Source organism: Salvelinus sp. IW2-2015, linkage group LG4q.1:29, assembly GCF_002910315.2.
Source record: "Salvelinus sp. IW2-2015 linkage group LG4q.1:29, ASM291031v2, whole genome shotgun sequence".
NCBI lineage: Eukaryota > Metazoa > Chordata > Actinopteri > Salmoniformes > Salmonidae > Salvelinus > Salvelinus sp. IW2-2015.
In genome coordinates this window covers 6,568,155-6,573,496 of record NC_036842.1, presented here as the reverse complement: position 1 = coordinate 6,573,496, position 5,342 = coordinate 6,568,155, and positions in this window count along the sequence as shown.

The window sequence follows — 5,342 nt, the reverse complement described above, 5'->3', positions numbered from 1 at the left end:
GTTCTCAATCAGAGGAAACGTCAAACACCTGCCTCTGATTGAGAACCATACAAAGGTAATTAACAATGACCATTTAAACATAGAACAAACAACACAGACTGCCCACCCAGCTCACGTCCTGACCCACTAAACACAACTATACAAAGGAAAACAGGTCAGGAACGTGACATTATCCCCCCCCCCCCCCCCCCCCCAAGATGCGGACTCCGGCCGCAAAACTAAACCTCAAGGGGAGGTTTGGGTGGGCATTTGTCCACGGTGGCGGCTCCGGCTCCGGACACTGTCCCCACACCGCCATAGTCACTCCCCGCTTCCGTATCCCCCTCCCAATGACCACCTCCAAATAAACCCACCTAAATTAAGGGGCAACACCGGGATAAGGGCAACACCGGATAAGGAGCAGCACCGGGATAAGGGGCAGCACCGGGATAAGGGGCAGCTCCGGACTGAGGGACGGGAGCTCCGGACTGGCTGACGGCTCTGGCTGCTCATGGCTCGCTGACGGCTCTGGCTGCTCATGGCTCGCTGACGGCTCTGGCTGCTCATGGCTCGCTGACGGCTCTGGCTGCTCATGGCTCGCTGACGCTCTGGCTGACTCATGGCTCGCTGACGGCTCTGGCTGCTCATGGCTCGCTGACGGCACTGGCTGCTCATGTCTGGCGGAAGGCTCTGGCTGCTCCTGTCTGGCGGAAGGCTCTGGCTGCTCCTGTCTGGCGGAAGGCTCTGGCTGCTCCTGTCTGGCGGAAGGCTCTAGCGGCTCCTGTCTGGCGGAAGGCTCTAGCGGCTCCTGTCTGGCGGACGGCTCTAGCGGCTCCTGTCTGGCGGCCGACTTCAGTGCGGCTTTTGACATTATCGATCATAGTCTGTTGCTGGAAAAACTAATGTGTTATGGCTTTACACCCCCTGCTATATTTTGGATAAAGAGTTACCTGTCTAACAGAACACAAAGGGTGTTCTTTAATGGAAGCCTCTCCAACAAAATCCAGGTAAAATCAGGAATTCCCCAGGGCAGCTGTCTAGGCCCTTACTATTTTCAATCTTTAGTAACTACATGACACTGGCCTTGAGTAAAGCCAGTGTGTCTATGTGTGTCTATGTATGACTCAGCACTATACACGCCAGCTAGTTTCAGAATATGTGGCAAGGAATATGTTAGTCCTAAATATTTCAAAAACTAAAAGCATTGTATTTGGGACAAATCATTCTCTAAACACTAAACCTCAACTAAATTTGTAATGAATAATGTGGTAATTGAGCAAGTTGAGGAGACTAAACTGCTTGGAGTAACCCTGGATTGTAAACTGTCATGGTCAAAACATATTGATTCAATACTAGCTAGGAGAAGTCTGACCATAATTAAGCTACGCTCTGCATTCTTAACAGCACTATCAACCCAGGCAGATCCTACAGGCCCTAGTTTTGTCACATCTGGACTACTGGTCAGTCGTGAGGTCAGGTGCCACAAAGAGGGATTTAGGAAAATTGCAATTGGCTCAGAACAGGGCAGCACGGCTGGCCCTTGGATGCACACAGAGAACGAACATGAATAATATGCGTGTCAATCTCTCCTGGCTCATAGTGCAGGAGACATTGACTTGTATTTGTGAGAGGTATTGATATGTTGAATACACCACGCTGTCTGTTTGAACTACTGGCACACAGGTCGGACACCCATGCATACCCCACAACACATGCCACCAGAGGTCTCTTCACAGTCCCCAAGTCCAGAACGGACTATGGGAGGCGCACAGTACTATATAGAGTCATGACTACATGGAACTCCACATCAAGTTTCTCATGCAAGCAGTACAATTTGATTTAAAAAACAGATACAAACTACACCTTATGGAACAACACAAACATAGGCACAGACACATGCATACAAACACACAATAACATACGCATTATACACACACGTACACATGGATTTTGTGTTGTAGATGTGTGGTAGTAGAGGAGGAGCCTGAGGGCACACACTTAATATGCTGTGAAATCTGTTGTGAATGTATTGTAATGTTTTAAAAAATGTAGAACTGCATTAATTTTGCTGGACCCCAGGAAGAGTAGCTGCTGCATTGGCAGCAGCTAATGGGGATCCATAATAAATACAAATACAAAATGATCAATGCATTTTAATTGCTTTGAATGTTTAATTTATTTTCAAATGTTAATAGTAAATTTTTGGCAAAACCTTAGCTACATTTTTACATAAAGATGTGCCTTGTTGCAACTCATAACATAAATTAAGCCTGGCACCATCCCTAAGGTGAAGCATGGTGGTAGCAGCATCATGCTGAGGGGATATTTTTCAGCGGGAGGCACTGGGAGACTAGTCAGGATCGAAGGAAAGATGAACAGAGCAATGTACAGAGAGATCCTTGATGAAAACCTGCTCCAGAGTACTCAGGACCTCAGACTGGAGGCGAAGGTTCACCTTCCAACAGGACAACGACCCTAAGCACACAGCCAAGACGACGCAGAAGTGGCTTCGGGACAAGTCTCTGAATGTCCTTGAGTGGCCCAGCCAGAGCCCGGACTTGAACCCGATCTAACATCTCTGGAGAGACCTGAAAATAGCTGTGCAGCAACGCTCCCCATCCAACCTGACAAAGATTGAAATGATGTGCAGAAAAGAATGGGAAAAACTCCCCAAATACAGGTGTGCCAAACGTGTAGCGTCATATCCAAGAAGACTCTAAGCTGTAATCGTCGCCAAAGGTGCTTCAACAAAGTAGTGAGTAAAGGATCTGAATACATATACAGTGATCCCTCGCCACTTCGCGGTTCACTTATCGCGGATTCGCTATTTCGCGGATTTTCATAATGCATTTTTTTTTTTTTTTTGGTGCATTGTGCTCTGCATTCTGATTCGCTAAAAACTCACTCCCGCTTCTTGTATCAAAACATGCTACGAATTGTGCTATCATTTTGTCGTCTCGTGCAGTTATGTGTACGTACATAAAACAGCTTGGCAAATTTACATTAAGTTGGCCAAATTATCTTGTAATTTCGAACATCTCCTAAACCCATAATGTCGACGAAACGGCCTACACGTGAGTCACTGTATTTGTATACATGTAATAGTTGCTAATTGTAAAAAAAAAAAAAGTTTTCTATTTCGCGGATTTCACTTATCGCGGGTCATTTTCGGAACGTAACCCCCGCGATAAACGAGGGATTACTGTATACGTAAATGTGATATTTCCGTTTTTTTTCAAGAGCTAAAATGTCTAAAACCTGTTTTTGCTTTGTCATTATGGGGTATTTTGTGTAGATAGATGAGAGAAAAAAAACGATTTAATCAATTTTAGAATAAAGCTGTAACATAACAATATGTGAAAAAAGTCAAGGGGTCTGAATACTTCCGAAGGCACTGTATGTTGCCCTAGAAGACTAGATAAACCCTTGCTCACCAGAATCTAGTTGACAGCGGTAAAGTTCTCTCTGTCATCTCTCCTTCTTTTGCGGAGAAAAGACGTTTACGGATCGGGGAGAAAATGCTAAAAAATAATAATGGAATGATTGTCTGTGCAAAATGTCCAGATGACATCAGTTTGACAAGGAAATAGAAACCTGTGAAAAACGACCCAACATGTTTTCAGTTCGGCTTGGATGCATATTTTATGTAGTTGAAATACTATCAGCTTTTATTATGCTGATAAAGATAGCACCTCTACAGATGGTATCGAACTGCCCATTCACATTCTTTCAAGATGCTTAAGGAAAGAAATCGTATTTCAAAATGTAGCCTACATTTGGTGTATAATTTTACTGCAAGAAATGCTTGACGTGCCACAGGCCTATTTGAAGTCCCCATCTTGTGACTGTCGAATTTGTATAGCGCTTCACAATCATCAAACATAACACCAGCCATGTCACCCATGATACAAGTCAGTATTTGACGTCCATCCATGTGTAAGGACGTCGGGAGATGACGTGGAAACCGGCCACTAGGGGCAACAGTGAGTGTTGTTACCTTCAAGTAGGTTTTGGTTTTGCAAGTGTTGTGGATGGGAATGGCGGATGGGTGTAAGCATCTGCCTCTGGTTGCAAGTTCAAATCCAGCAATAGAAAGTTGCTTTTCATATTTGAGTTTTAAGCCTATCCCAAACCCTTACCTTAACCATGAGGAGTTAATGCCTAACCTTAAGAATTTGGAGTTAACGCCTGAATTGAACCCTAACCATAAAAATCTGGAGTTAATGCCTAAACTTAACTTTAAACACTTCGACGTTTGGCGTTTGATAAACATGGTTGAACGTCTGTTTCTGACGTGAGACTGTTAGAGGTGGCAGCAGCATAACACAGCCAGCACTGCTGTTATCCTCTTGTACCACTTCTACAACTCCTTCCCAAACATTACTTCTCTGGCCCTCCCTTCTCTTTATTTTCAACTCTCTATTCCACAGCTTTTCTCTTATTGAATTAAACTCCGACAATCTTCTTTTTGACACCGTGGATGGATGTTCACTTTTTCTGCCCATTCCCAAAAGCAATTGATGTGTAGCCTATTTGGCGTTCGAACAGATAGAACCTAAAGCTTAGTCTTACTCACTAATGCCAGATAGCCTAACATAATGAAAGAAAAAGCTCAATGTAGCCTATAAATATAAATTGCACAAGAACAATACATTTGTGGATTTTTTTAAGGTACTGTTTCTCTTTATTTGACCTGCACACCACACACCCGCCCTTCATCCACACAATATTTCATGACTCTATACCCGCCCGCCCCATGGATATAACCACAGGGACTGCGGCTTATGAGTCAACCCGTGCATCACCAACAGTGAGTAGTACACTGGGGGACTTGTTCCACAGGACATATGACTGGCTACTTCTGGAAAGAGAGTGGAATTAGGAGGAGAAAGGAGACAGCACATGGAAACTATTATGATGTTGGTTAGTCGGTTCCACAATCTGGCCCTGAAACACACACAGACGCAGACACACACACACACCTTTATTACGCTGGTTAGTCGGTCGACAATCTGTCGGGGGGGAAAACACACCAAAACAAACCAGTAGCAACACGAAGGAATCTCTTTCATCCTTATGTTCACCTGACTGGGCACAGACGCTGCTGTGATCAAAAGAAAGCTAGCAAAAAGTGTGGGGAAAGGCTGTTATTGATGTGAGTCAGAACCACAATGTTGTGTTGTCAGGGCATCCACCAGTGTGCTGAATGCTGATATCAGTTAAATGTTGGTTGTCTGCCTGAGTAGACCATATTCTGTTTGATTTATGATTCAGGACAGTGTTTCATAGTGTGTGTAGTAGTGCTTTCATTGTGTGTTGGGTTGGAATTAGGTTGGAAGTGTGGGACACACATGCTGTTGTTC